Source organism: Henckelia pumila, chromosome 1 (genome assembly GCF_033568475.1).
Source record: "Henckelia pumila isolate YLH828 chromosome 1, ASM3356847v2, whole genome shotgun sequence".
Taxonomy (NCBI): Eukaryota; Viridiplantae; Streptophyta; class Magnoliopsida; order Lamiales; family Gesneriaceae; genus Henckelia; species Henckelia pumila.
In genome coordinates, this window is record NC_133120.1 from 73,929,209 (window position 1) to 73,941,535 (window position 12,327).

At 28.1% G+C, this 12,327-nt stretch overlaps 1 long non-coding RNA gene across 1 annotated transcript; it reads left to right on the forward strand.

Annotated features, from left to right (window-relative positions):
* The first annotated feature begins 10,480 nt into the window (after positions 1-10,480).
* LOC140876393 (uncharacterized) lies at positions 10,481-11,975 on the forward strand. The gene is made up of 3 exons (XR_012148779.1): positions 10,481-10,614; positions 11,003-11,065; positions 11,782-11,975. It is a non-coding gene; the product is annotated as an uncharacterized lncRNA (long non-coding RNA).
* Positions 11,976-12,327: the final 352 nt, after the last annotated feature.

Genomic DNA, 12,327 nt, shown 5'->3' on the forward strand with positions numbered 1-12,327 from the left:
AAAACTTTTAAAATTTAAATGAATAAAAAAAAATTGAACTAAAAATTATTCGAAAGTTTTTTACACTAAATATCATCTTATAAAATACAAAATATAAATAAAAATATTAATTTAATATGAATCATTTTTTCGGTTTAGTTTTTATGTATATAATATGAAATCGAACCATATAATTTTATTTTATTTTTAATCATATTAAAGGGAAATTCAATGGTCTTGTTAACACTTAATTTTTATTTTTAGTCATATTAAAGGCGAATTTTTTTTATACCATGTAATTTGTAATTTTTTTCATTTTTTATTTATATTTTTATCAAAAATTGTTTGTGACAACAAGCATAGATTACGTGAGTACTTAAGCTTTGGTTAAAACAAAAAGGACCATAAATCCAAACTCAAAAAACAAAATACAAAACGAAAATCAAATTTTGGTCGGATATAAAATTTAAATTAAAAAATTTTGATTTCATATTATATATCAAAACTAAACCCAAAAAAAGATGATTCACATTATATTAATACGTTTATTTATATTATGTATTTTATAAGATGATATTTAGTGTAAAATTGTTTTGAATAATTTTAGTTGAATTTTTGTTATTTAATTCATTTAAATTTTAAAATCTTTAAAATATGTAAACCATAATATATTATAAATAAAAATATAAAAAATTATGAAATTTAAGGAATTAAAAATATAAATTTATCGATAATATGACTAAGAAAAAATATATAGAAGTTACAAGACAAAAAAGTGAAAATTCAATGCAAAAAGGACTAAAAATGAAAAAAATGCAAGTTACAGGACTAAAATTGTAAATTCAATGTTAATAGGACTTAAAGTGAAAAATTAATGAAAGTTACAAGACTAAAAATGCGAATTAATGTTAATAGGACCAAAAATGAAAAAAAAAATGCAATTTACAGGACTAAAATTACAAAATTATTTTTAACAGGACCAAAAATGAAAAATATGCAAATTATAAGACCAAAATTGTAATTCTCCCCAAAATAACCCATATTGAGTACAAGAATTAATTATTAAAATAATCAAGTTTGGTGGTCCTAGGGAGTGCAAAGAAAGAATCTTAAAGGGAGGGAGTTGGGAGTAAGAAAAGTTTGGGTTCCTCTGATTTATTCACAATTCACTCCAAAAAAAAATAGCTATTAATTTTAAATTTAATCCATCCTGGAAGATTCACACGCATATACCCAACAAAAAGTAGAAAACGATCCATGCAGTTTCCACCCTGATAAACCAAAATTAACTATTGGTGTCTCAAAATGGCTTATGGTTAACATGTATTATTTTTTTATGGTTTATGAATAAAACAAATACAGTCGTTGAATTTGGGACATCACGATTTATCTCAAAATTCCTCCTGAACATTCTCAAAGCAATATATTCACAAATTAATTTCAAAATTGTACAAGAAATAAAACCCCGCATGGTTAGTAATCTAAATCTCGACCCATATAAAATTAAGAGTAGTATCCGGTGAGACAGACGGCTCAATTATATATATTATATTTATAATAAAAAATAATATTTTTTTGGTATAGAAATAATATTTGTTATGGGTAACTCAAATAGAAGACTTGTCTCATAAAATTAACCCGTGAGACCGTCTCACAGACTTTTGTGTAAAATTAAACCTAATTTTTTGTAGAATATGTCTCTTGTGAGACAAATGATATGCTTATATTCACAATAAAAAAAATGATATTTTCATCTTAAAAATGCTAGTTTTTCATGAATAATCTAAATAAAAAATCCATATCACAAAACTGACTCGTGAGTTTTTGTGATTTTTGCAATATATTTTCTTTGGTAACACACCTAAAAAACTATTTCCAAACAACTTATCAACCAAGATATAAATCTCCAAAAGTTGTTAAAAACACGAGCTAATTATCAAGAATACACAATTAGAAAAATACTTTGAATAGTTGATTAATCGTGAAAGATGGCTTAGAAGTACTACTAATAGTTCATTATATATCTAAAAATACCCATTACAAGTTGTTCCACTATGCAAAACATTCAACAAAATGAGGGCCAATTCCTTTTCAATCCCACTATTATTTTCTTCCTCATTTTGCCTTCTTTGGTACTCTGCTAAAACCACCTCAGGCACCACCAAACCCCTGCATAATGGGCACGAGGCCTTGCAGTACCCTCTAAGCCATTCCTCCAAGCAATGCTTATGAAATGCATGCTTGCAATCTACTATTTCCCTGCCCTCTTCCTCTTCTTCGAATTCCGAAAGACAAATGCGGCATTCGACTAAATCCGGCTTCGTCTGTCTCGTGTAGAAGAACTCGGAGCTTTTTCTGTTGATGGCTAACGTGTATTTGTAGTTCGAGGCCGCGTGCTTGTAGTGTTTGCGCAAGACGCAGATGGATAACACCGTGAAACGGAGAATTTCGGGAAGAAGTCTAAAGAAGAAAGTGGAAATGGTTTTATCAAAGGTTGGGAAGAATCTTGCTGAAGTTCCTCCCATTTGGCGTGTGAGGTTTTGGTACAAGAATTGTTGTCAAGGCATGCTATATATATAGTTTTGATATGGTGAGTATTCTGAGTATTGTTGAGGTGACGTCTTATACACGTACAATTTCTTGCGGGTACGTGACTTTAGTTGGAGAGAATTGACTCATTTTTTGTGGAAAGAAACTTTAGTGAGTATTAAAGGAGAGAATGGACTCTTTTTTGTGGAAAAGATAACTTATTTAAATGTGAGGATATATATTATATATACACGCCAGATTTGAGATTTATTTTTTCAGAAATGAAATTTTAATTTCATGTATGAAGTTTTATATTAACTAGTCGCCGTGGCACACGTGATGAGTGTGTAAAACATGAAAATGACGAAAATTTGATATTTAAAATTATTTATATATTTAATTCAGAAATTATACAAAACAGAAATAAAAATAAATTCAAAAATAAATATTGTAAATAGTGGATAGGAAATTCGGAGGATGGAGGTTGTTGGAAGTAGTGAGAAGTGGGAAGAATTTGGAAGTACACTTTTGGAAGTAGTGAGAAGTGGGAAGAATTTGGAAGTACACTTTTGGTCCTGTAAGTTGCACATTTTCTATTTTTTGTCCTGTTAAAAGTAAATTTGCAATTTTAGTCATGTAACTTGCATTCTTTTTCTATTTTTGGTCCTTTTAACATTAAATTCGCATTTTTAGTCCTGTAACTTTCATGAATTTTCATTTTAAGTCTTGTTAAAACTGAATTTACAATTTTAGTCCTATAACTTGAATTCTTTTTCATTTTTAGTCCAGTTTACATATAATTTTAATTTTTTTATCTTGTAACTTTCATATATATTTATTTTTAGTCATATTATCGATAAATTTATATTTTTAATTCAATAAATTTCATATTTTTTTATATTTTTATTCATAATATATTATGATTTACATATTTTAAAACTTTTAAAATTTAAATAAATCAACAAAAATTCAACTAAAAATTATTCGAAATTTTTTTACACTAAATATCATCTTATAAAATACATAATATAAATAAAACTATTAATCTAATATGAATCATTTTTTCGGTTCAGTTTTTATATATATAATCTGAAATCCAACCATATAATTTTATTTTATTTTTAATCATATTAAATGGGAATTCAATGGTCTTGTTAACACTTAATTTTTATTTTTAGTCATATTAAAGGCGAATATTTTATTTTTATACCATGTAATTTGTAATTTTTTTTATTTTTTATTTATATTTCTACCAAAAATTATTTGTGATAAGCATAGATGACGTGAATACTTAAGATTTGGTTAAAACAAAAATGACCATAAATCCAAACTCAAGAAACAAAATACCAAAACGAAAATAAAATTTTGGTCGGATATAAAATTTAAAATAAAAAATTATATGGTTCGATTTCATATTATATATCAAAACTAAACCCAAAAAAATATGATTCACATTAGATTAATAGTTTTATTTATATTATGTATTTTATAAGATGATATTTAGCGTAAAATTATTTTGAATAATTTTAGTTGAATTTTTTTTTATTTAATTCATTTAAATTTTAAAAGCTTTAAAATATGTAAATCATAATATATTATAAATAAAAATATAAAAAAGTATGAAATTTATGGAATTTAAAATATAAATTCATTGATAATATGACTAAGAAAAAATATATAGAAGTTACAAGACAAAAAATGAAAATTCAATGCAAATAGAACTAAAAATAAAAAAAAATGCAAGTTACAGGACTAAAATTTTAAATTCAATGTTAACAGGACTTAAAGTGAAAAAAACATAAAAGTTACAGGACTAAAAATGCAAATTAATGTTAATAGGACCAAAAATAAAAAAAAGATGCAAGTTACAGGACTAAAATTACAAAATTATTTTTAACAGGATCAAAAATGAAAAATGTGCAAATTATAGGACCAAAATTGTAATTCTTCCAGTTGAGAGAGAGAGAGAGAGAGAGAGAGAGAGAGAGAGAGAGAGAGAGAGAGAGAGAGAGAGAGAGAGAGAGAGAGAGTGATGAGGGGTATAAAAGGAATAAATTGGTGAAAATTCACCATGACACCAAAATCAGTTAGTATAGGGTGCTTAGACTTAATAATATATACTAGCGACGAAGCACACGCATTGCGTGTGTAAAATATTATCTACAAATATAATGTATTGTATATTGAATAATTTTTTAATTTAAAAGTATTTTTTTATCCTTTCTTTTAAATCTAAAAAAAATTAACTATGAATGAAATTCACTTTTAAATTGATGAAAATAGTGATGATAAAAAAGAATAAATGATGCTGAAAGTAAAATGTAGGATGAGTGAGTTGGAGAGATAGTGTAGGGGTATAAAAGGAAAAAAAAAGAAGAAAATTCACCATGACACCAAAAGTGGTTAGTTAAGAGTACGCACACTTAATAAAATAGTAAATATAGTAAAGATAATATATATATATATATATATATATATATATATATATATATATATATATATATTAAGACATAGTAAGAGATGATGATATTATATATAGCCAACATCCCAAGTGATGTACTAGTATATAATAACGTGACGTGTCACGTTGTTCAAATTCACATGAAAATATACAACCCAAAAAAAAGACCTAAACAACATAAATGATTTTCTGCACTCTAGGGTGCAGGAAATTTGTAAGCGACCACTAAAAGTGGTTTTTTTTTTTTTGCATCACTAAAACCCACTACCGGGTTTTAGTGGTCGCTCACAGATTCGCTGCACCCTAGGGTGCAGGGGATCAAAAATATATATATATATATATATAAAGTTTTTTTCAAGTGCCCACCTATCATGCCCACTACCATGCCGACCAATGACGTGACACTATTCTATTGGACCACATCTTTATCACATCTAATAGAATAGTGTCACATCATTAGTGGGTATGGTAGTGGGCATGATAGGTGGAAACTTAAAAGAAACTCTATATATATATATATATATATATATAATATAAAATATGTCTCTCTTTTAGGTTTTGGTGATTTGATTATAGACAAGATAAAATATGTCTCTCTTTTAGGTTTTGGTGATTTGATTTTGACAAAACAAATATATAAATATAAATAAATTTTATATATATATATATATATATATATATATATATATATATATAGAAGATAAAATATGTCTCTCTACTTTGTCTGCTTTTAGGTTTTGGTGATTTAATTTTGACAAAACCTAAAAATAAATAAATCGAAACGAATTAATTAATCGTTCTTTTGAGAAAGTAGTAATAATTGATATATATAGCATATCATCAAAAGTAATTCGGCTCAGTCGATTAAAATTTAATTCGTTTACGGGATATAATATAGTATTTCCATCGGACAACTTAATTATTGTTAATATTAATATGAAAAAAAGGGAAAAATTTTATTGAATTTTAATTTTAATGTGTTCGTTGGAAGGTTCAAATTGATTTGCAAATGGACTAGGAATAATTCCTACCAACCCACTTGATGAAGAAATTTGGATCATTTGAACTTGTAAGAAATATTAATATAGTTGGTATGCCCATTTCACAAGTTTTATATATTCAAACAATCAATTACTATCCTTTTATAATTACTATCCTTTCTAATTTTGCATTTTTTTTTTTAAATATACATATTCTATTTGATTAATTCTATAAATTTAGAAAAACGTACGGTACATGTGATTCGGTTTGTCTTTTCTCTTTTGCCATTCTATTTGACAATCACTTCTCACTTAATTCTCATGTACATTTTATAATTTTTACATTAATAAAAAATGTAAGTGTCGAATGCATAAAACCTAGCTAGAGGATGTGAATAGTACAAATATTATATCTTTAAATTTTATGTCTTAGTCTGATAACTTTGATAATTTTTTTTTTTACTTTTTCGTTTATTAAGCCGGAGTAATTCATTTCAACATGCAATATTATTACGTATTACGTAAGCATTACAACGAAAATAATTAAAATAAAAAATGTATAATTTATTGAATTGTGACAGAACTTTGTCAATTTATAGGATCGAAAACCAAAACAAAACAAATTAAATGTTGATTTTCTCCTCTCCCTTTCTGCTCAGTGAGTCACCCACATTAAAGTAAATTTGATTAGGTGATAATTAATAATCTAATTAAACTTTGGTGGAGTGGAGTGGAGTGGTTCTCAGGTGGTTCGTTTTCAGCACAATGAGTGCTAAAGGCCCATAGATAAAGAATTAGTTCAACCAATATTGACATCTCATTTACTTTATTTATTTTTAACTCGAAGGAATGTGTACGAATCCTTGACTCGTTTTCTAAAGAGACATAACTCACACTTTAGAGATAACGTTTGGTTCGAAAGATAAGATTAATTATATATATGACTAAAACCTAAAACATGTCAATTTATAGGACTAAAATCAATGTTCTTAATTAAAAATTTGATTATTAAGTCTAGTTTAAACTTGAAGATTTCTCAAAACGCTTCGATTTGGCCAAGAGTGGTTAAAAAAGACGGTCAACCATATAGGTTGACCATATTAAGCACCATTATATATGTTGAAGTACAACTTTCTTAAAAAATTAATTGATGAAAATAAAAAAGAGATATATAACACAAATTAGTAATTTTATTAGTAAGTGATGCTAGCAATTCACAATCATATTAACAATTAAGTGTGGCTTTTTATGAAAGCAAGATTGATGAGCGAAAAGAAAAGAAAAGAAAAGAAAAGAAACATGAATTAGAAAATTCACTAGCAAGTGATGTTAGTAGTGTATCTTGGGACTTGGATATATAGTTAAATATAGTGATAATTATGAATGTATATGCAGTAGATATATATTGACACTTTATAAAATATAAGAGATATTAATGCTAACGTTTTAAAGTAATATAATTAAATTGAGTCTGTTTTTCAGTATTTGATTACACAATGGATAGAATGAATGATAAAATATATTGAATTAGGATTTGAAAATAAAAATTAATGTATTTACACTCAAATTTATTATATTTATGCAATATTATTTATTCCATCAATCTCAATCATAATATCGACAATTATCGGTCAACATTTCAAGAGAAGAGTATGCGAGTAATGCATGACCTAGCTAGAAGGTATTTATTCACGCTACTCTATAGGTAATATCTAACCTTTAATCCAACGTATAAAGAGGCTATAATTAATTTTTTTTTCTATGTTATGCAATATTTGGACTCATGTGAGGGAAAAAAAAAAACAAGCACTATGATAATATTTTTAGAACTCGTTAACTGTAAATGAGTATTTAAAGAAAAATTTCATGCTATCCTTGTCGCATTGACAATAGTACACTAATTCGTGGTTGAACAAGATTATTGAAAACCTCGTAGAATTACATATATTGATAGATATTATTTTTTTTAAATATAATGTTTGGACAATACCCTAATTAAGGATATCATCTTGTTATGAGCACTTGAGACCGTGATCAGAACTAACTAATTAAAATTCAATACATTTGAAATCATGATCTAACTTTAGTCACACCCAAAAGTGATTTCTTTGCGACTAAATTTTGAGTGAATTTTATTTTACCCATTTCAGACTTTTAAGCATAAGGATTTCTTTAAGATTGGGTTTAGGAAACATTTTTGGTTTTCGGTAGGTTTCAATTAATAAATTCACAATGAAAGCGACGACTTAGTAGACACATTTTGAAACATTAGAAATTAACAAAGAAAATAATATTAAAAATTGTTACCCACGTAATATATAGACTTAAATTTAAAGAAAGCTCATATCTATCTTTTTGACATGCTGAGAACATTTTGCTGAACATTTTATTAGTTAAATCTGAAGTAAAGTTTCATAAGATGTTCGTGCAAACATACATCTAATGAAACCTGCAATTGTTCCATCTAGTAAAATCAGATAAAATAACTCTATATATATATATATATAATTGTTACATTGTTTTTGTTTAATTTCTTAGTATTTTTGCGTATAAATTAAGTACTCGATACAACCAAATGATACTCGATGGTTCATCCATCCATCGAACCATCCCCCCAATTATACCTCTAGCCATGCTCCATTAAATGATTGGAGTGGAACATTAAAATTTTAAATTTTCGTTTAAAATGTGTTCTTCTTTATATATATTTTTTATATTTTTTATTAGATGTATTATAATGTAGACAAAATAAATTTGAAAATGAACGCAATATAAAAAATAAAAATAAAACAAACCACTTGCTGCTCCATATTTAATTGATTATAAATTATGGGTCGGCAAAGTAATTTTTCAAAGTTCAAGGCTTCAGTTATGATTACGATGATTTTTTGAAAATAAGTGCAAAACCACAGAAAATAGCTTTCAACGATTTAATTCATCTTCACAAACGTCGTCTTAGCTAATTATTCTCCTTCGTGTTTTTAAACCTTGGTATCGGATGAACCATGACCAGAACAAGCTAGCTAATCTCTCGCCTTTTCGGTCATGAACAAGTCCAAAAAGATGATGTTACGAAGCCCGATCAACAAGGCTTTGTTCGCACTCAGTCTCTCTCGTTGGGAAGTGTTGGTGTGTTTAGTTTGTCCCATATTGGTTGGATGAATTGCCTGGGAGTTTAATATATAGGCTTGGACAAACTTCTCCTCTTGAGCTAGCTTTTGAGGTGAGTTAGGTCCAAGTTTCATTTTTAACATGGTATCAAAGTCCGAGTTCCATCGTTATGTGTTGGACGGCCCATAGTTGGCCTCACCCATCCCATAATTGGGCCACCCATTTAATTTGATCTCCACGTTCCAGTTAATTCATTCCTGAACGTGCGAATGGTGTGTTGGTGTGTTTAGTTTGTCCCACATTGGTTGGATGAATTGCCTGGTAGTTTAATATATAGGCTTGGACAAACCTCCCCTCTTAAGCTAGCTTTTGAAGTGAGTTAGGTATAAGTCTCATTTCTAACCGGAAGCAAAATGAATTTCACCAATTACATTATTAGGGAAAGATCCATCCACAAAAAGCTTTCCAAGAATCCTCAACATCATTTTATTGGAGTGTTTGAGACGGCTATATATAGAAATCACTTCTACTTTTGAATGCTTGTGATCTATACCAAATGTAATTTTTAACCAAAAGTTATAAACAAGATTGAGATTTTTTTTACTTATAATTTGACATTGAGTCCTTAAAAACTTATCATATTCTATAATTACCCTCAATTGTTTTTAAGAGTTTCGAATGCAGTTTATAAAATTTCAATCATATTTTAATTTATTAAAAGCATTTATATTTAAAAAAAATATTTTGCATATTTTATAATTTTAATTTCTACATTTTATGTATTTTTTTTTACATTTATATATATTTTTGTCACCTGTCTTTTTTTATTTTTATTAATCTTAAAAATCTTCAAGCATTCATGTCATAAAAAGATAAATCAATTTTTTTGATACACAATATTCAAGGTGAATAGTAATTAATCATATAAATACATTGTTGATGGTGTAAGTATCAAAATTTAGATAATTAAAAGATATAAATATTACGTAGGTTAAGGATATTATAATCACTTTACTAAAAATAAAGCTTGAAAACGATTTTTCTCTAAACACTTGAACTTTAGCTTGTTTAAACTTCAGACTTTATTATTTTCAAATACCATTACTTTTGCTTTTCATTCACCCACTTCTTTAAAATCTCAAAACATATCACTTCAAAATAAGTAAATTAATGTAAGATCCGAGATTATTTAATTTTAATCGAGAATATTTAATTTGATAATTTTTGAAGTTTAAATTTAAATTTTAATATTCTTAAATTATTTAGGATTGAAATTGAATTAAAAAGATTGACCAAGAACTGATTTATAAATATGAAGATTTCTAGGGGCTAGAATGAAATTTCCTTACCTTGGTGGATTACACATGGCTTGGGAATATGTATTCACGTGTAAATGTAATTACATCAAATTTTCAGATTACTCAGCAGTATCAATCGAGAACCTCATCTTCTTCTTGTAATTTGATCTTCAAACTTTGATTTCTCAAGATCCGGCATCCGATTTCAAAATCGGACATAGTTTTGCAATCCTTGTTGCAAGAGCTTCGAAGTAACGTAAGTTTTCTTATGTTTCAGCTGGTTTCGAAATTGTGATGTTGGGGAAATCAGAATTTGAGTATGTTTATGTGTCCTTGAGGTTATATGCATTGTATATCGAAGTCGGATCGAAGAACGAGTACCGTATGAATTTATTATGAATTTTCAGAAGCTTGTTCGAAACCTATGCCTACTGATTTTGCTGGTTTTTGATGATATTCAGCTTTTATGAAGTGTATATGTAATGTATATGATTGATAGATTTGATAGAGTTGAGTTTCGGTTACCGATTTTGTATCGTTATGCCGCCAATTCAAGATGTGCTAAAATTTGAATCTATATGATTGAACTGTGATTGAAGTGAGTTGAGTTATGATGTTCCTAGATATGTTTGTTGTGTTTTCAGATTTAAAACAAGGGACGTCAACTCGAGCACTTCGACTTCGAAACCGATAGAAAAAAGAACAAGGTTTGTGACTTCTAGTTTTGAGGATTGAGAAGAGATTGAGTAGATTTTGATAGATAGTGTATTGTGCAGATTGTGAAATATTTTAAGAGCCTTTGAAACCAAGAAAAAGAAGTATATGACAACACCTTTTGTTGGGGATTGAACACTCAAGATTGACTTACTTGGGTGCCCCTTTGAAAGGACATACTTACTTGTGATTTGCTTGTGTTGTTAGTGAATTTATTGCTTGCTTGATCTAGCTTGCTTATAGTTGGTTTGATAATGCTACTAGACTTTGTTGCATTCATATTGAGACAACTCTTTATTGAGATTTTGATGGCTGAGTTTCCAAGATAAGATAGGATGTTTGGACTTATATTGAGGAGCCTAGGTGATTGACTTATCCCTATTGCAAGAAATATAGTGGGCCAAAGTTTGGGAATAAGAACCCAACACCACCTCGAATGGGAGTGTTGGTGGGAGACTTGTTGTGTTCTTCTTTTTCGGGATCCCAAAAGAACCGATATCGAGTTTAGAAACCGATTTTGAATTCATGCATTGCCTTAGTTTGATAGTAGAGTTGTTATTGATTGATTAAGATTGATATGAATTCTTGTTGTTGTTTACAACATGTTTTGCCTTGAGTATATGCATGATTATGTTGTTTTATACTGGGAATAAATTTTCATCGGAGTTATCCGATTATTGCTATGTTTTGTATGTGTGCATGACAATAGGTGGGGCAGAAACGAGTCAGAGGCAACCGTGAAAGAACAAGACCGAGTTAGATGTGGTGACTTCGGGTTTGAGATGTAGAGATTGCTGTCAATCACCTGTATTACTAGTTTAGTTGCAAATATAACTTGAGATTGGTTATGAACTTTTGTTGTTGTCAATGAAAATTGAGATGTATGAACTTGAAAATCATGTTTTTTACATATGATCTTCTTTGAGTTTCTTGTCAACAAGCATGTTAGACCCTTATTAATTAGCCTAGCATTGATTTGATTTGTTAGGATGTATCTATACAGATTTATATCAAGAACCATCAATTTGATTGCAAAAGAAGGATTTTCATAAGTTCGGGCAGAGTTCCTCTCGCTCGAGCGAGCCATATTGTGGCTTGAACCTGAGGGGCGCTCGCTCGAGCGAGGCATGCTCGGGTAAATTTTTTTTAAATTTTTTTTTGGTTCTTGATTGATCCTTGTTCATTATATCAGATTGATATTAACTGTTTTGTTATAAATAAGAATAACACTCGAGGTCCCTACAATTAAGCTCTT